The sequence below is a fragment of the Maylandia zebra genome, linkage group LG3, assembly GCF_041146795.1.
Source record: "Maylandia zebra isolate NMK-2024a linkage group LG3, Mzebra_GT3a, whole genome shotgun sequence".
Lineage (NCBI taxonomy): Eukaryota > Metazoa > Chordata > Actinopteri > Cichliformes > Cichlidae > Maylandia > Maylandia zebra.
This window is the reverse complement of record NC_135169.1, coordinates 19003244-19024060: the sequence shown is the minus strand read 5'-3', so window position 1 is coordinate 19024060 and position 20817 is coordinate 19003244. Positions and strand designations below refer to the sequence as shown.

Sequence of the window (20817 nt, the reverse complement as noted above, 5' to 3'; positions counted from 1 at the left end):
ATCTTATCTTATATGCTAATTAGCAGTGTAGCTTATGGCCCATCCCTATTTAATGGTCAAAAGCAATGAGACACTCCAAGTGTTGTCTTTATGTGTGATGAATCACAGTTAACAAGTTTTCAATGTGCTATTCATATGTAATTTAGATCGCCAGTTCATATGCTAATTAGCGGTGTAGCTTATGGCCCATCCCTATCTGAGAACAAAGAAAAACACACTGCGCAGTATGTTTTTTTTGAACAAACAGCTATCAATCCAGCAGAATCAACAGCCCCAGTAAAAACTGAATACAAAGACCCTGCACCCGCCTTTCAAGAAATTGCTGTAAGAGGGAAGCAAAACAAACTGTGCTGCTACTCATAACGAACTGTACAAGCACCTATCCACCAGCTACAAAGAGTTTACACCTCTTGTTCAGACACCATATAACTCCAGTTGTGCTCACAATGAACATGCCCCGAGCCAACCAACTTACGACCTTGCCAAACATCTATCCCGCAGCCAGCTCATTACTACAGGCTAGGGCTGCACGATATTAGGAAAACCTGCGATGTGCGATAACTGTGATCAATACTGCGATAACGATATGACTTGCGATAAAATAAATAGCAAAAACAAAACAAAAAACGAATACATAATTTCCCCTTTACTGCAACAGTTTTATTTAATGAAAGCTGCTGTATTAGCAGTGTAACAACAAAGTGCACTTTAACATTGAAACATTGACCCCATAAAACAAATTCTGAGGCTTGAATTCTGAAAGACATCCTTCCCGGTCTCTAGAATTAGTTTTAAATAAACATAACTTAAATTATACTGCAAATTATCTCAATGCAGTTGTTCATCATTTTACCACTCACCAAGTAGTTATAATAATATGTAAGTCAAAACTGGAGAGGAAACTTTACTGTAGTGCTTGCGTAGTTTTCAGCTTGGCTCAGTTCAAACATGACAGTCTTGCGGCATGTTTCGTACATTTGTGGAATGGCGACATGGGAAAAGTAGTTTCGTGAGGGGATGCGGTATCTCCGGTCCACTTTATGTATCAGACTGGTGAAGCCCTCTCTGCTAACTGTATTTATAGGCATCATGTCTTTGTCAAAAAAATGTGTAATGACCTCTGTTATTTCTTTGTACCGCTTCGACGTTTCTCATAAGTTGTTCCACTTAAAAAACTGATACAGAGACTGCTGTTGGACAGCTGTGCTCTTTGTCTTAACATTAGCAACCTTTTGTTTGGCTAGCCCTGTCTTTCTGGAACTCTTCAAACAGTTCTCTGTGGTTGTATTGAAGATGATGGTGGAGATTAGTCGTGTTTCCTCTGGTGGTTGCCACGAGTGTTCGGCAAGTTTTGCAGTGTACCTGTGTTTGGAGAACGTTGTCTTTATCAAATCCAAAGTACCTCCAAATAAGCGAGGTACTAGTTTTTTTTTCTTTTGTTTTAGGCACGAGTTCATAGTCAGTAGCGTTCTCGTCATGCGTCTCGCTCTCAGCCTTTACAACTGTGACTCGTTGCTGCAGCGTTGTTTGCTCCCCACCTGTGTAGGAAGCAGGCCCCTAATCCATTTGATTGGTTAATGCCGTGAAGGCATTATTCGACTGGTCAAATGTGTAAAGGGGTTTCTTTGATTGGTAAATTCTTTAAAGCACGTGTGTAAACATTTTAAGGTACCCAATTATCGCACTTTACATCGTTTTTTGCGATGGGCCCATCGCGCAGGCTGATATCGCGATGACAATAAATTTTCGATTTATTGTGCAGGCCTACTACAGGCCTTACCAGCTTTGATGATGTGGGATTATAATATTATTTTATGCCATGTTAGACCCCTAATTAAAGATTGTGAATTATTATGTAGTTTTAATTTGCATTATTCTCCTGAATTAGAAGAAGGTGATAACTATTACATTTGTTAAACTGATTTGCATTACATTAGACTGCTGATTTATTCTGAGTGAATGATATTGTTTTATGATGCATTATACTGCTGAGTTATAAGAAATACTGTTCGCAGAAAGTCATTGCCTTATTTGTCTGATTAGAAGAGAACAGAGCATACCGAAGAGGTTTTCTGCCCCATCTCAGCAGGAGCAGATAAAAAGGGAGCCAAAGTCGTAGCTTAGGCGCTGTGTGAGAGAAAGAATGTGAATGTTTAGGCTTTTATGATTAGGTGGGGGCCACTAGAGGCTATAAGAGTTTGATCAATGCTCCACCATTTTGAGATCTGATGCTGTCTGCGTACGGTGTCCATCTCCCACGCGTGTATTCATTAAATCATCGTTTGACTCAACCCGGCTGGACCAGTGTTGTTATTTTGGTTTTCCTCTTGTATCCATCTCCAATATTTTGAATCCGTAACAATGACCAACCTATGAGTTACTGGGCATGGAAATCATCTTTCAAAACCTCAATTGCAGGGTTAGACCTTTTACCAGGAGAAGAGCTGGATTTGCTGGTGCGCTACCTTGGCAAAGATTCAGCTAAACAAGCCAAACAAATGAGAGCTGTCAATATCAGATGCCCTGAAGTTGGTTTAGCTATGACTTGGGACAGACTTGAAGAAGCATATGGCTCCCCAGAAGCTGTAGAGCAAGCTCTCTTTCAAAGGGTCGACAGCTTCCCTAAAATCACACTTAAAGAGCCTTATAAACTCCGTGATCTTGCCGACCTAATGTTAGAGCTAGAGGCAGCTAAGCTGGATGGTTACTTACCTGGCTTGTCCTACTTAGACACATCAAGAGGGATCCAAGCGATAGTCGAAAAATTGCCGTACCATCTACAAGAAAGGTGGATGAATATTGGTTCAAGGTACAAGCACGATTATGGCGTCAGCTTCCCCCCCTTTACTGTGTTTGTCAACTTCATTCGCACTGAAGCCAGAACACGAACTGACTCTAGCTTCAGCGTTCACAGCCCTAACCAACCCATAACACCAGAACGAAAACACATGCATGAAAGGTTCCCCAAAGGGCCCATATCTGTTCACAAAACTCAAGTACAGGACAAGGCAGATGCAGAAAAATCCAAATGTGCTGTGAATCCAAATAAACAGTGCCCAATTCACAACAAGCCTCATCCTCTGAAAAGGTGCAGAGGATTCAGAGAGAAACCCTTGGAAGAGCGCAAACAGATTCTCAAAAAATTAAACGTCTGCTTTCGCTGCTGCTCATCTACTGACCATTTAGCCAAGAACTGTGAATCTGAAATCACGTGCACTGAGTGTGACAGCAAAAATCAAATTTCTGCCCTCCACCCAGGTTCAGCACCACGGGAGTCTAAATCGCCCCCTTCCCCACAGCAAGGCGGGGAGAGTGACAAAGCAGACACCCAAGAAGTCACGTCTCGGTGTACTGAGGTGTGTGGGGAAGGAGTGAGCGCCAGAGAATGTTCAAAAATCACACTAGTGAATGTATATCCTGCTGGGCACAGAGAGCAAACAAAGAAAATGTATGCAATCTTGGACGATCAGAGCAATCGATCGCTGGCACGTTCCCAGTTCTTTGATGTTTTTCAGATCAAAGGAGAGAGTCGCCCGTACATGTTAAAGATGTGTGCTGGACTCACAGGAATATAAGGAAGAAGTGCTTCTGGCTTTATAGTAGAGTCAGTGAATGGAAAGGCAAGTCTTCCTCTGCCAACACTCCTCGAATGTAACGACATTCCAGATTCCAGGTTGATCCTCTGCCTTTTCGATCGCCACGTCAATGGCTCCCGATTAACAGACAACTGGCCTACGATCGCCTTATGTCACTCCGGCGCACTCTTGAAAAACGACCCGAAATGAAAACACACTTTCTGGAGTTTATGGAGAACATGCTTACCAGAGGACATGCTGAAGTGGCACCAGCTCTCAGTCAGAACCAGGAATGCTGGTACCTCCCTTTGTTTGGAGTTTACCATCCAAAGAAACCCGCCAAAATTAGGGTCGTGTTCGACTCAAGCGCCCCATATGAAGGAGTCTCTCTCAACGACGTGTTGCTAACAGGCCCCGACCTCAACAACAGTCTTGTTGGGGTGCTCATAAGATTCAGAAAGGAGCAGGTGGCCATAACGGCCGCCATTGAACATATGTTCCACTGTTTTGTTGTCAAAGAGAGCCACAGAGACTTTCTCCGCTTCTTGTTGCACAAAGATAACGACATGTCATCTGAAGTTATAGAGTATCGCATGCGAGTGCACATTTTTGGGAACAGTCCCTCCCCTTCTGTCGCCATATGTGGGTTGAAGAACGCAGCAGCGACTGGTGAGCTAGATTTTGGGAGTGAGGTGCGGACATTCATTGAGCAAGATTTCTACGTCGATGACGCTCTCAAGTCATTTTCTACTGAAGAAAAGGCTATACAAGTTCTCCAACAAGCTCAACAGGCTCTTGCTTCCTCAAATCTCAGACTACACAAAGTAATCTCCAACCGACCTACAGTCCTAGAGGCTTTTCCACCAGAAGACAGGGCAAAAAATATTTGAAACTTGGACCTGTGCGCTCAAGACTCGCCAGTGCAACGCAGTTTAGGGCTGCTGTGGAATGTTAACACGGACGCTTTCACATTCCAAGTTGACAATGAGCAAAAGGCCTTCATGCGTAGAGGTGTCCTCTCTACTGTCAATAGTCTCTACGACCCCCTAGGGTTTCTCGCTCCAATCACAATTCAAGGCAGACTGATTCTCAGAGAACTTACCAGCTTGACGGATGACTGGGATGCAGCACTCCCAGACAACATGAAAGCAGAGTGGAGCAATTGGAAAGACTCACTTCAAGATTTAGAAGATCTCCAAATAACACGCCCCTACACTTCTCTCTCAACATCTGGCGCCCAAACCAAAACACTTTGTGTATTTGCTGATACATCCGTGAAAGCCATTGCAGCTGTCGCTTACATCAAACTGTCTACTTCAAACAAAACAGAAATCGGCTTTGTGTTTGGGAAAACAAAGCTAGCTCCTCAAGCCGGCCTCACAATTCCAAGGCTAGAGTTATGTGCTGCAGTGCTTGCAGTTGAAGTTGCGGAGCTGATAGTAGCAGAAATAGACATCACGTTTGACGACATTGAGTACTACACTGACAGTAAAGTCGTGCTAGGCTACATCCACAATCAGTCACGAAGATTTTATGTGTACGTGCATAACAGTCAAGTCAAGTCAAGTTGGCTTTATTGTCACTTCAACCATATACAGTTTAACAGTACACAGTGAGGCGAAACAACGTTCCTCCAGGAACCGAGGTGCTACATGCAACATAAATTTACAACATAAATTAACAGAAAACTCTAAACTAGCTAACTAAGAGGCCTAGTTAGCTGGCTAGCAGGGACAAGACAGACTGACCTAACATAAATTACAACATAAATTAACAAAAAACTATCTAACTATCTAAGGAAGACTTTTTTTTTGTTATCAGACAGCAGACAACAAAGTGCACGTGCAAATGTGCAAACAAGAGCAGCAAGTGACAGTGTGACAAAAAAAACACAACGTAACATAATAAGGTTTTGTGACGATGAGTTGAGGTAGTGGAGGAACAGTAAACATTCCTTAGTGTAGCAGCAAAAATTAGGAAGTGCAGAAGTTAGTGCAGAAAGTCCAGTAATAGTATTGTGCAAAAGAGCATTTACAGGTTGGTGTGTACGATGGTTTGGTGGTGTAGGTCAGTGTGTTTGCGCTTGTGTTGATTAGTCAGTCCAGTCTCAATGTTTTGAGGTAGTTGAGTTAAGCTGAGTGATAATGTTTGTGTGTGTATGTGTGTGTGTGCGTGTGCGTGTGCGTGTTTATCAGTCAGTCCTTTTTTGCTGAGGAGACGGATGGCTTGTGGAAAAAAGCTGTTGCACAGTCTGGATGTGTGTGCCCGAATGCTTCGGTACCTTTTTCCAGATGGCAGGAGTGTGAAGAGTGTGTGAGAGGGGTGTGTCCGATCAGCGACAATGCTGGTGGCTTTGCGAATGCATCGTGTGGTGTAGATGTCCTCAATAGAGGGGAGAGAGACCCCGATGATCTTCTCTGCTGTTCCCACTATCCGCTGTAGGGTCTTGCGGTCCGATATGGCACAGTTCCCAAACCAGACAGTGATGCAGCCGTTCAGGATGCTCTCGATAGTTCCTCTATAGAAGGTGGTCAGGATCGGTGGTGGAAGCTGGGCCTTTCTCAGTCTTCTCAGAAAGAAGAGACGCTGTTGGGCTTTCTTGTGCAGGGAGCTGGTGTTGAGGGACCAGCCGAGGTCTTTCTCCAGGTGGACGCCCAGGAATTTGGTGCTGTCGACGATCTCCACAGAGGAGCCGTTGATGCTCAGTGGTGAGTGGTCGCCTCGTGTCCTCCTAAAGTCAACAACCATCTCTTTTGTCTTGTCAACATTCAGAGACAGGTTGTTGTCTTTACACCAGTCCGTTAGTCTCTGCACTTCCTCTCTGTACGCTGACTCGTCGTTCTTGCTAATGAGACCCACCACGGTCGTGTCATCAGCGAACTTAATGATGTGATTTGAACTGTGTGTTGCTACACAGTCATGAGTCAGCAGTGTGAACAGCAGAGGACTGAGCACACAGCCTTGTGGGGCCCCAGTGCTCAGTGTGGTGGTGCTGGAGGTGCAGTTCCCGATCCGTACTGACTGAGGCCTTCCGGTCAGAAAGTCCAGGATCCAGTTGCAGAGGGAGGTGTTCAGGCCCAACAGGCTCAGCTTTCCGATCAGTTGTTGGGGGATGATCGTGTTGAATGCTGAGCTGAAATCTATGTACAGCATTCGAACGTGTGAGTCCTTCTTGTCCAAGTGTGTCAGGGCAAGATGGAGTGCAGTGGAGATTGCGTCGTCCGTTGAGCGGTTATGGCGGTATGCAAATTGCAGTGGGTCCAGTGAGGGGGGTAGCAGGGTCTTGATGTGTCTCATGACGAGCCGTTCGAAGCACTTCATGATGGTGGGTGTAAGTGCAACAGGACGGTAGTCGTTGAGACAGGACACAGAAGACTTCTTGGGCACGGGGACGATGATGGTGGCCTTGAGGCACGTGGGAACGACGGCACTGCTCAGAGAGATGTTGAAGATGGGTCCAGGGTCCAACAGGATCCAACGCATCCTCCAATCAACATGCTCCAACCAGTGGAAGCACGTTCCATCCGAACTCAACCCAGCAGATTATGGGTCCCGCTCTGTTGCAGCAGCGCAATTGAGCAGCACAACATGGTTTAAAGGGCCGGCCTTTCTCCTCAAACCGTCTGCACAGTCGCAATCTCCAGTCACGTTTGACCTTGTGGATCCCACCCTTGATACGGAAATACGTCCGCTGGTGACAACAAATCTGACACAAGCCACAAAGTCAACAGTAAGTTCATCTCATCTTGAGAAGTTTTCCAACTACAGTCCTCTCCTCAGAGCAGTTGCCCACTTGACCCACATTGCTCGTTCCTTTGGTCAATCCAACCAAGCATCCAGCTGTCATGGTTGGCATCTCTGTCAACCCACAGTGGAAGAATTGGAAAATGCGAAGGTTTGCATCATAAAGAGTGTTCAGAGTGAGTGCTACAAAAAGGAAATAAAGTGTATTCAGGAAGGAATCACGATTCCCCCCTCAAGCAGTCTCTGGAAACTGCATCCTATTCTAGATAGTAATGGACTCTTAAGAGTTGGAGGCCGAATCGTACAATCTGAACTGGGTATCAACACCACTCACCCTCTCATCATCCCTGCCCGACACCACTTGGGAACGCTCTTAATACGGCACTATCACGAGACTGTGAAACACCAAGGAAGACATTTCACAGAAGGTGCCATTAGAGCTGCAGGGTTCTGGATGGTAGGGGCCAAAAGGGCTATCAGCACAGTGCTTTTTAAGTGTGTCACATGCAAGAAATTGAGAGGAAATGCGGAATGTCAGCAAATGGGAAACTTACCATCTGAACGAATGCAAGTTGCACCCCCTTTCACATATGTGGGTGTAGACGTGTTCGGGCCATGGGACATTGTAACCTGGCGCACGAGAGGAGGACAAGCTAGCTCTAAAAGGTGGGGCGTGATGTTCTCATGTCTGTCGACAAGAGCAGTCCATATCGAGTTGATCGAATCAATGAGCACAGACAGCTTCATAAATGCTTTAAGGCAGCTTTTTGCAATCAGTGGCCCGGCAAGACAACTAAGATCGGATTGCAGTACAAACTTTATCGGCGCCTCTCGTGAACTGAAAATGGATGGATCAAACATGTCAGTCAAGGATGTCGAAGGCTACTTAAGCAAACAAAACTGTTCATGGATCTTCAACCCACAACATGCATCCCATATGGGCGGTGCCTGGGAGCGAATGATTGGGATTGCCAGGCGTATCCTTGACTCTATGTTAAAGGACTACAAAAGAGCACTACTAACACATGAACTGTTGTCAACATTCATGGCAGAAGTCTGTGCCATCATGAATGCTCGCCCCCTGATTCATGTGTCCATTGATCCGGAGTCACCTCTCATCCTCACGCCGTCAATGCTGCTCACGATGAAACCAGACTCAGCAACGCCACCCCATGGTGACTTTGGAAAGGGGATACTTCTGAAAGAACAATGGAAAAGAGTACAAGGTCTCGCTGACATGTTCTGGTCCAAATGGAGATAGGAATACCTTCATACTCTTCAGTTGCGACACAAATGGCAGGACAAGAAACAAAGTCTCAAGGAAGGGGACATCGTTCTGCTCAAAGACATTCAGGTGAAGAGGAGCGATTGGCCCATGTGTATCATAACCAAGACTTTCCCAGGGAAAGATGGACTTGTCAGGAAAGTCGAAGTAACTACTTCGCACTCAGGCAATAAGAAGACTTTCTCTCGTCCTGTAACAGAAGTGGTTTTGCTGCTGTCCCCCGAAAAGTTTAGTGACTAACAGTTTAATGTGGGATTGTTATAATCCCAGGCGGGGAGTGTTATGTTACTGCTTAGTTAATTTCATGTTTTAAATGTTAGTAAAATGTGCCACCCTGTGGCCCCTATAAGACGATATTTTGTGACACTAGAAGAAGAGTTAGACAAGAAGTTCATGTTTTCTTGCTATGCTGTTTCGAGATGGCTGCTCCACATTCATGTCCTTCTTTGGGTGTTTGTTAAAGCATTGTCTGTAAGTATTTAATGGTAAAAAGCAATGAGACACTCCAAGTGTTGTCTTTATGTGTGATGGATCACAGTTAACAAGTTTTCAATGTGCTATTCATATGTGAATTAGATCGCCAGTTCATATGCTAATTAGCGGTGCTAATCGTCATGCTAACTTCTCAAATGCATTGTTAGGTCATTGGTTTAAGGCACATGTTGTTGTTAACAGTACAGATGAGTAATGTACATTTCCACATATGCTTTATTGTTACAGTTTCACAAAATGGAAGAACCAGTAAACTTCATGAGATCTCATCTATTGTCTGGAGTTCCTGGGTTCATGCTTAGCTGTTTGGATAGCTAGTCAGACTTCTAGCAAGGCCAATTACAGTATGATACTTATACTGACCCAGGGTCAGTGTAAAATACAATCCTAGCTGTGTGAACAAAGCCTGGCTCCTTTAATCCTGCATGACAAACCTCAGGATGCAGGTTATTATTACTCTTTCCTGCTGGCACACCTGTCACACCTGAGAGTCAGCTAGAAACTTACAGTGACGTGGACATCATGTAAAGACTGCCAGACTCTGTAATACTGTAAATGATCAGTGACTCGGGTTAACACTAAACTTTAAACGCTAACTCTGTGTCTCTGTGTGTGCTGAACATCTACAGGGAGTGCAGAATTATTAGGCAAATGAGTATTTTGTCCACATCCTCTTCATGCATGTTGTCTTACTCCAAGCTGTATAGGCTCGAAAGCCTACTACCAATTAAGCATATTAGGTGATGTGCAACTCTGTAATGAGAAGGGGTGTGGTCTAATGACATCAACACCCAATATCAGGTGTGCATAATTATTAGGCAACGTCCTTTCCTTTGGCAAAATGGGTCAAAAGAAGGACAGGGTCGCAAGAAGCGTGTGGAAAAACCAAGGCGCAAAATAACTGCCCATGAACTGAGAAAAGTCAAGCGTGCAGCTGCCAAGATGCCACTTGCCACTAGTTTGGCCATATTTCAGAGCTGCAACATCACTGGAGTGCTCAAAAGCACAAGGTGTGCAATACTCAGAGACATGGCCAAGGGTAAGAAAGGCTGAAAGACGACCACCACTGAACAAGACACACAAGCTGAAACGTCAAGACTGGGCCAAGAAATATCTCAAGACTGGTTTTTCTAAGGTTTTATGGACTGATGAAATGAGAGTGAGTCTTGATGGGCCAGATGGATGGGCCCGTGGCTGGATTGGTAAAGGGCAGAGAGCTCCAGTCCGACTCAGACGCCAGCAAGGTGGAGGTGGAGTACTGGTTTGGGCTGGTATCATCAAAGATGAGCTTGTGGGGCATTTTCGGGTTGAGGATGGAGTCAAGCTCAACTCCCAGTCCTACTGCCAGTTTCTGGAAGACATCTTCGTCAAGCAGTGGTACAGGAAGAAGTCTGCATCCTGCAAGAAAAACATGATTTTCATGCAGGACAATGCTCCATCACACGCGTCCAAGTACTCCACAGCGTGGCTGGCAAGAAAGGGTATAAAAGAAGAAAAACTAATGACATGGCCACCTTGTTCACCTGATCTGAACCCCATTGAGAACCTGTGGTCCATCATCAAATGTGAGATTTACAAGGAGGGAAAACAGTACACCTCTCTGAACAGTGTCTGGGAGGCTGTGGTTGCTGCTGCACGCAATGTTGATGGTGAACAGATCAAAACACCGACAGAATCCATGGATGGCAGGCTTTTGAGTGTCCTTGCAAAGAAAGGTGGCTATATTGGTCGCTGATTTGTTTTTGTTTTGTTTTTGAATGTCAGAAATGTATATTTGTGAATGTGGAGATGTTATATTGGTGTCACTGGTAAAAATAAATAATTGAAATGGGTATATATTTGTTTTTTGTTAAGTTGCCTAATAATTATGCACAGTAACAGTCACCTGCACACACAGAAATCCCCCTAAAATAGCTAAAACTAAAAACAAACTGAAAACTACTTCGAAGAACATTCAGCTTTGATATTAATGAGTTTTTTGGGTTCACTGAGAACATGGTTGTTGTTCAATAATAAAATTATTCCTCAAAAATACAACTTGCCTAATAATTCTGCACTCCCTGTAGAATCAGATTGAGTCAGGCTGCATTGACTTTATTCATTGGGACTTTAACCCTTTAGAGCCGATCGGAGCGGACACGCGCTGTTTTGCGTAACTATTTTTAAATCCCAGTAGCACTGCAACCACGTAAGCTAGCGCAAAAAATTTTTTTGCATGTGAAACCGGAGGAGTTGTACTTACATCTTATGCCATCAGCTTGTCCTAGGTCACGGTTTCCTTCCACATATAGCTTTGCAAAAACTGCATAAAAAGCGCTTGCAGGAACAAAAACATAATATTCCAGAAACACGCTTTGCCGATCCGATCAGCTGTTCATAACACTTCCTACGTTGGAATAGACGTCAGCGCGAACTTTTGCATTTCCGCCATTACCTGCCCGAAACCGGAAGTGACGTCATTTTCGCGGAAATGTAGTCTTTTTTACCATCAGGGCCTCTGGGCCTATGCTGGTCTTTTTAAAAGTTATCTTTGACTTTATGACTTTCTGTGTCGTTTCTGGGATGCTTAGGACTCATATTGCACTGCTGGAAATAGTTTATTTTGATGCATATGCTGCTTTTTTGCAAATTTGCAGTATAATATTTATTTTCGTTTTTCCTGCAGTGTATAAAAATTGGTGTATTTCAAAAATAAAACTATGAAGACACTCAAAATAAATTTCCTGTGGTGGGAAACTATTTTGTGCAACTTTTTTGTATTTACAGTTTTGAGGGATAAGCCTCTTAAATTTCTCTAACTACAAATATATGTTAAAAAAGAAAAAACAATTTTCAATTTTTTTGTAGTTTATTGCACTTTTTTGCAATTTATGTAATTACTATGCACTTAATGAATACATATTATTAAAATCTGGGCTATAATTGTTGTATTGATGTATAGCAACTTGAAATGCTCCCAAAAATGGCTCCACAGCATGTAAAAATATAATATAAGCTATGGCGGACTTGGTTCTATGATAGGTCTTAAAGGGTTAATGTGTTAAAAGCAGGTTGAAGACGGCTCAGAAACATTTGAAGATTAAAATTTAGCATTATGGCGGTTTGTAAAGCCTCTACTCAGCTGTATTTTTGTTACTAATTTATGTTTGTTGTTGTTTAACACAGATTTCAGAAGAGCAAAGATGCTTAATAGTTTAACTAGATTGGAAATAAAAAAAAAATCCAGATTCTTCTTCCACAGAAGTTTCATCTGTCAGTCTGGTCTGCTGAGTCACCTGAAGAACTCATTCATTCTCCACATGATGTTGATTTACAGAAATGTTTCACAGGAACTGATTTCTCCCAAAGGTTGAACTAGTGTGTTTCCATAGATTACCTCTGTATGAATGTACTTCTTAAATGAAGGCAAGTGTTTGTCCTTTTTGTTCCTCAGGTACAGTACGTGATATCAAGGGCAGGCGGTCAACACTGGGGGAAGACAAGAAGCAGACGTACTTCCAAGAGGGAGCTGCAGTGAGGTCAGAATCTGAAACAGCTCAGGTTTATATTTTAGGGGTTATAAAAAATCAAAATGTATTTATAAAGAAACCTTTAAATAATAGTCATAATTATGATTATTATAAGAAATGTCAAACATTTAAGTGGATTTTCTGTTACACATATTGTGTTAGCCCTGCAATAAACTGGCAGCCTGTCTTTGTCCTGTATCAGCTGGGATAGGCTTCATCCTCCCGCAACCCTGAACTGGATACATTGTATTCCAATTATGTAATCTGATCATTTACAAACTCGAGGTATCTAATCAAAATGTAAGTAATAATTATAAAATGGGAAAGCAGAAATAAGTGTGACATGAATGTAAATGTGTGAGCTGACATAGAGGACAGCTACATGTAGTCTGAAAAACCTTTGTCTCGTGCAAACTTGACAACATTCTTACATAGAGACTTCAACAGTCTCTTCTAACTCAGTGAAGCATTATTGGTCCCGTCTGTTTGGATAAATATAGTAAGTTGATGTTTGTCCATTTATTGACACATTTTCTTAAGTGCTTATCCAGTTCAGGATCACAGTGGAGCTGCAGCTGGATATGTTCACTAAATAAACCTTACAAAAGTTAACAATAAACCTGCATCCATGTACGTTGTTGTCCACAGGATGAGAAAATCAAACTGGAACACTGTGGAACATGTTAATAAATGTTTGTGTTTATGTCTGTGTCTTTAACAGGAGGCGCTGGAAGGTTTCCCTAATAGTTCCTGGTGAATCAAAGCAGAACCATAAAGGTTGCTGGACTGCATGATGGCCTTACCCCTGAGCAGTCATCCTGTTAAAGGAGGAACCAGTTAGAAGCTGTTTTCAAAGTAGCTGAGCAGATTTCATCTCAAGTAAGCGATTGACTGTTTGTTTGTTCGTTCTGCCACTTAAAGGACATTTAAGAACGTCTTTTGAGTGTCCAGTTGAATTAATTCTACTGGCTCTCATGGTCATTTGTGATTATGGACATCTTTTTCATGTTCATCCAGCTATTTAGTAAATTCTATCTATTTAGTAATATCTGTCAGTTATAAACTGTAATATAAATATAAAAATATCTAAATATCTCCTGCCCTTTATGTTTTAATGATGTAAGTCTGTTATCGTGTTACATTCCTCACATATCAATGAGATGCTGTACAGTACAATCCTACTGACGCAGCAGAGGGATAACGACGGCTATTCAACATCGTTACACGACACTTTCGAGCTGCATGACGCAGACGAAGTGACTAAATCATCTTTTTGTGGTTTATTGTCTTCAAACCAGCAGACAAAGCTGATTGCAGAAGATGTCAGAGAAGAACTTCAGGCCGTGGACTGAAAAGGTATTTTTTTCTTGTTATCAAAAGACATTTGGAGTGACGGCTTCTACAAGTGGTTGTGCTAAAGTAAAGCTTACAGTCTAAGAAACCACAGTGTTGATGTTCAGCACAAAGAGAAAAGCTCACTTGTTTGAATTTATTTACAATCATAGTTTTATAAATTCTGACTGTAAACAGCTTTTACAGCTTTGATATTGTTTGACACTCGATATCAGGTGAAAGGGTTTAATTTAAAGGTTTCTGTGTCCCAATGAGCCATTTACACTGACCAGTGTCACTTTAACTGTAACACATTCATTATTTAGTTACAACATTTCTAAGAGAAATAACTGAATGTTAAAAATGGCAGCCCTCAGGCCAGGTTTATAGAGATATATGCATGCATTATGAAATTTATGTATCCCAGATAATTGTTATTCATCTAGTCATGGCAGACCCACCCCTTCCTCCCAAGTTAACTACAACCCAAAAGAACTAGTGGTATTTACACACTCACAACCAGTGTGGGGTAAAAAGAGCCACCAAAAACCTGTCAGCCTGCACAGCTACAGATGTGCTAAAAGCTATAAGAGTTAGAAACTCTACTTATGGAGAAACTTTCTAAGTCTAACAGTGGACAGGTACTCCTGCCCAAATAACATGATATAACCCCACATACAGCCCAGCCATAAAGTGAACCAAGTCATTTAGTTAAAGACAGCATGGGACCAAATGCATGTAACCAGCCTGCACCAACCTGACATTTCTTCCTCCTGAATTAAATGAATGAATGGATGAAAGTTAAATGACTACAAACCTAAAGCCACTAGTTCCCACACTGGAGCTCCCTGACACTGTGTGCTAACCGTATTTAGCGTGTATCAACAGTTGTAACAGGCTAAGCCACCTGAGACACTGCATTGAATGATTGTTCCTGTCTTAATGATTTCAGCTGACTGGTTTCAGCTCAGATGTTCTGCTTTTTCCTTTCAGTAGATCAAAGCAGCTTGTGCTCCTTCTGCTTCCATTTTAATGGCAAGAAGAAGAAGAAGAAGACTGCTTCAGCGAAGTGGCGTTCATGGTCTCAGTGAACAGTCATGGAAGATGAGTGGATGGTGGGGTGGGTGCAGTTTTCTCTGTGGTGGGGTTGGGTGGACTGTCCCGGGCTCTGTGGGGCCGGGAGGCGCTGCTGCACTGGGCCCGGTCTGGATGGGCCTGGGCCCCCTGAGTGTGGAGTAAGTGCATATGAGAGCATGAGGGTGGGAATGGATGTTTGTGTCTGTGTGTGCCTGTATATCTGTGTCTATATGTCAGGTTGGGTGTCAGGCGCCACCTCTCTGGGGACATCTTAGGCTCTCCAAGGTTTGGAGGCCTATCTCCCCCTACCACCACTTTCCCTGCCAGTGGCGGACTCCCTCAGACATCGGTGCGTTGGTGGTTCTTTGTGTCCGGGGATGGGCGTCCAGGTACACACCGGCTCACTCCTTGGCGGCCGCTTATCGGGGCCTGGAGCCTGGGGCTCGCTCGGGCCACTTCGGAGGTGGGGTGCCCCCGGCCTCTCGGCCTGGGGCTCGGTCACTCAGGCACGGCTGGCTGCCGGCGGAGCTCACGGGCGCGTCACTGCAACTCCCCCTGGCTTCTGCTCCGCGGCTGCTGAGTGAGCCCTCATCTGGGACTCTCCTCAGCTCTTTCTGGGACAGTGGCGCGGCTGCCCCTCTGTTGGTCTTCCTTGGTCTGTTGTGTTCTGGGGGCCTCTGGATGTCTGGAGTTTTGATCTCCTCCATACCTGCTTCATGCCCTGGAGGACGGGGCTGTGGCCCCCCCACACCCTCTAGCAGATTATTACATGAAGGAACCTTTAAAAAAAAAAAAAAAAAAACAAGCGCGTCCATGCTCACAGGTGTACACACGGCTGATCACACCCACAAACTACACCCTTTTTGGCTCCTACCTCAAAGCACACTGTGTTCTGTTGATCTTATGTGCTGCACAATAATGTTTAACATTTAGTATTTACTGTCATATTCCCATATATCATTGTGATGTTGTTTATTCTATTACTCTTGTTCTCTTCTGCTTGCTTTCTTTTTTCTTTCTCAGCAGGTGACCCAGGTGATCGATAGATGCATTTTTTTTCTCTGCCCGTTCTGTTGGTTTTTGTCTTTTGCCCTTCTCCCCCGTCCCTCTTCTCAGCTGTTTCTCTTTCCCTCTTTCTTTCTCCCCTTCTTTCCCCCAGTCAAGTCTGTCCCGTATTCAGTAAGTGAAAATAAAATAAACAATAAAAGGTGAATCAAATGGACCATTACGGCAAGGCTGGGATGGTCAATTTGGTAAAGTAAATCCGTTGGGCATCTTTCTTTGCCTTTAGACAACAATTCTGATGGCAAAAGAGCCAAACGGGACAGGCAAAAGGAAAAAAAAAAAAAAAGATGGGGAGCAAACATGATTATAACATGAGAGTGGGCTAAAACTTAAGATCTCAGATATTTGCAGGTGTCCCTTTGCTGTGTCCTTTGCTTCAGTTTCTCATACACTAAAACTGTCTGAGGTGTCTGTATCTATATTTGCAGCAGTGTAGGAATGCTGTATCAACTATGGTCTGGAAATGTAATCTTATCAGCTAAATGTTTCTGTCCACTAGCAGACAGAGCAACACAATATTCCAAAAACTAAATCCAGTAAAGAAAACAAGCAACATGCCCTGAAAGTATTTTTCAAGTTAGCTGCAGTTTTTGTTTTGTGTTTTTTTTTTTTTAGGTCTATTAGTTTTTGTAAAAATCACGTTCACTGAGGTTCACAGATTTTCTTTTCTAGTAAAAGATTAACAGCTTGGACAGGAAAGCAGTTTAAAAGCATGTGAAGAATGAAGCACTTCCAGTTTGAGGAGCAGGTGGCGTTAGCCGTGTGGCTTCTGTGAAATACCTAAAATGTCTGCCAAACAAAACAACCAGCTTGACAAATCTTATAAACATACATTTGCATAATGACTGAAACCATCCCACTGAAGGAACAATGGGCTGGGAGGTCAGTTCCTTATTCCTAATTGTGCAAATTCTCATGACCACTGATCAACAACCACTGATCAATGTCCATGAGTACCGTTCACAGAGAGTTGGCGAATGGCTGCAATCACAGCATTGTAAGATGGCGAAAGATGTACCCTTAGGCCCCCTCCCTGTCCAGGATGTGCACATCCTCATCCTTGAAAGGGTGTCCACTGGCCTGTAGGTGTGAATAGACGACAGAGTCCTGGCCTGACGAGGTAGCTCTTCTGTGTTGTGCCATCCGTTTCACCAGAGGTTGTTTTATTTTCACCCAGGTGGTACACCTGCTGCATTTAATGGACCACATTAACTCGGTGGACCGACACATCAAATTCACCAGAGAGGATATTCACCAGTGTCTCCCACTGAAAACGCTACGTCCAGATGGATCTTTCGGAGATTTACTTACCTGGATGATTAAGCATGCATCAAAACATTGCTGACTTCATAAGCGCTTTAATTTCTCTAAATACCAACATGATTATTTGTAGTATAGTCATGTTAGCTTTATTTCGTTTAGTTTCTGTGTGTTTTTCATACCGTCCACAGTCAGGCGGATGAACAACTCTTGGTTTCCTCTGGTGGTGCTGGTGTATCACCTGTATCTGCCCTCATCCTGAAAACTCACATTTTTCAGCAGTAGTGAGGCATTTCCACTGGCGATCTGGTCCTTAAAGATTGACATCCTGGTAGCGCTGGTCCTGTCTGAAGATCTGAAGACTGCTGTTCACAAACGCTGTCCATCTAATCTGACTGAGTTGGAGCTGTTTTGCAAAGAAGAATGGGCAAGGATTTCAGTCTCTAGATGTGCAAAGCTGGTAGAGACATACCCTAAAAGACTGGCAGCTGGATTTGCAGCAAAAGGTGGTTCTACAAAGTATTGATTCAGGGGGCTGAATAATTACGCACACCCCACATTGCAGTTATTTATTTGTAACAAATGTTTGGAATCATGTATGATTTTCGTTCCACTTCTCACGTGTGCACCACTTTGTGTTGGTCTTTCACGTGGAATTCCAATAAAATTGATTCATGTTTGTGGCTGTAATGCGACAAAATGTGGGAAAGTTCAAGGAGGCCAAATACTTTTGCAAGCCACTGTATACCAGTTTGTTGAAAAACTTGGTTATAAACACAATTGTAAATCTGAACTTGCAATTTTTTTAAAATTAATTTGTAATTTGAGGGATTTTTTTCATCCTCTGTATTTTGGTCCTCTCACAAATACATTGTGGATTTATTATCCTTTATGATCTCAGATAAGTTCTGATATTATTAGAAATTATTAGAGGTTCAGAAAGGGTTTTAGAGGTTTAGGATCTCAGCTCTGATGTGAGTGTTCGTGGGGATGTATTACGTTGTATTACGTTGTACGGGAGTATAAAGGTCAAGTTGCATAATATAGGCTAAAGGATTAAAAGTCACAAAGCTTTGTTGTAAAACATTAACTGGCTTAAGGTTCAGTTCAAGTGAAAAAGATACAATTTGCCTTTCAGCTGCATGCTAGAAAAGAGAATGATACCAACGTCAGGACTTGAAAAAAAAATGTCCAGCCCAAACTTATGAGAAACATGATTTTCATCTGAGAGCTTGAAAAAAGGCAACTGAACTTTGCCACATGATAGGGTGAGGTACAGTAGATCGTACAATAATAGATACAGAGAAAAACCCAACAATTATATGACCCCCTATGAGCAAGCACTTTGGCGACAGTGGGAAGGAAAAACTCCCGGCAGAACCAGGGTCAAGGAGGGGCTGGGCCATCTGCTGCGACCAGTTGGGGTGGCGAAGACAGGACAAAAGACATGCTTTGGAGGAGAGACAGAGATTACTAACAAGTATGATTCAGTGCAGAGAGGTCTACTAACACATTGAGTGAGAAAGGTGACTAAAGAAGAAATAATCAATGCATCATGGGAATAACCCAGCAGCCTGCACCTATTGCAGCATAACTAAGGGAGGATTCAGGGTTACCTGGTCCAGCCCTAACTATATGCTTTAGCAAAAAGGAAAGTTTGAAGCCTAATCTTAAAAGTAGAGATAGAGTCTGTCTCTCGAATCCAAATGGGAAGGTGGTTCCATAGAAGAGGGAGCTGAAAACTGAAGGCTCTGCCTCCCATTCTACTTTTAAATACTCTAGGAACAACAAGTAGGCCTGCAGTGTGAGAGCGAAGTGCTCTAATAGGGTGATATGGTACCTTTTGAATGTCTTAGTTCCAAAGGTGAACACTAGCATGCTCAAATAATAACAGGGACGGATATTATACTGACATTGTGGATCACAATTTAGTGGAGAAACATTCTGTTGTTAAACAAAAAAAACTCCAAGTGGAGACAATAAATTAATCAGTTAAGTGAGAAGTAGGATGATGTACAGACATGCATTTGTTGCGCTGTCTTTCTGCCCACTACAGCACATTGTTTGCATGGTCAAAAAACAGTTGTGATGGTAAAACTAATTTTTGAGAAACTTAAACCTACCCTCTAGCTCCAGCGTAAAAAAGAGAACACCAAATGTCTGCACTCAGTAAGTTCAGTGGTCTTTTTATTACCATTAATTGATTGTGACCTATTTGAAAAGAGGTGTAGTTTTATTCATTAGGATGATTCTGAACATGTATTTAAATCAAATTCAAATTCAAATTTTATTTGTCACGTACACAGTCATACACAGTACGATATGTAGTGAAATGCTTGGACAACTGCTCGTGACCTAAAGAAAACAAAAAAGGAAAAGGCTATGAATAAGATAGGAAATAAATACAGGGAGTGCAGAATTATTAGGCAAATGAGTATTTTGTCCACATCATCCTCTTCATGCATGTTGTCTTACTCCAAGCTGTATAGGCTCGAAAGCCTACTACCAATTAAGCATATTAGGTGATGTGCATCTCTGTAATGAGAAGGGGTGTGGTCTAATGACATCAACACCCTATATCAGGTGTGCATAATTATTAGGCAACGTCCTTTCCTTTGGCAAAAAGGGTCAAAAGAAGGACTTGACAGGCTCAGAAAAGTCAAAAAATAGTGAGATATCTTGCAGAGGGATGCAGCAGTCTCAAAATTGCAAAGCTTCTGAAGCGTGATCATCGAACAATCAAGCGTTTCATTCAAAATAGTCAACAGGGTCGCAAGAAGCGTGTGGAAAAACCAAGGTGCAAAATAACTGCCCATGAACTGAGAAAAGTCAAGCGTGCAGCTGCCAAGATGCCACTTGCCACCAGTTTGGCCATATTTCAGAGCTGCAACATCACTGGAGTGCCCAAAAGCACAAGGTGTGCAATACTCAGAGACATGGCCAAGGTAAGAAAGGCTGAAAGACGACCACCACTGAACAAGACACACAAGCTGAAACGTCAAGACTGGGCCAAGAAATATCTCAAGACTGGTTTTTCTAAGGTTTTATGGACTGATGAAATGAGAGTGAGTCTTGATGGGCCAGATGGATGGGCCCGTGGCTGGATTGGTAAAGGGCAGAGAGCTCCAGTCCGACTCAGACGGCAGCAAGGTGGAGGTGGAGTACTGGTTTGGGCTGGTATCATCAAAGATGAGCTTGTGGGGCCTTTTCGGGTTGAGGATGGGGTCAAGCTCAACTCCCAGTCCTACTGCCGGTTTCTGGAAGACACCTTCTTCAAGCAGTGGTACAGGAAGAAGTCTGCATCCTTCAAGAAAAACATGATTTTCATGCAGGACAATGCTCCATCACACGCGTCCAAGTACTCCACAGCGTGGCTGGCAAGAAAGGGTATAAAAGAAGAAAAACTAATGACATGGCCACCTTGTTCACCTGATCTGAACCCCATTGAGAACCTGTGGTCCATCATCAAATGTGAGAT

The 20817-nt window shown here is 43.1% G+C and overlaps 1 long non-coding RNA gene across 1 annotated transcript; it reads left to right on the top strand.

Moving 5' to 3' along the window:
- The first annotated feature begins 12509 nt into the window (after positions 1 to 12509).
- On the top strand, positions 12510 to 14944 carry LOC143417023 (uncharacterized). Its single transcript, XR_013097250.1, has 4 exons — positions 12510 to 12614; positions 13327 to 13484; positions 13904 to 13961; positions 14931 to 14944. It is a non-coding gene; the product is annotated as an uncharacterized LOC143417023 (long non-coding RNA).
- Positions 14945 to 20817: the final 5873 nt, after the last annotated feature.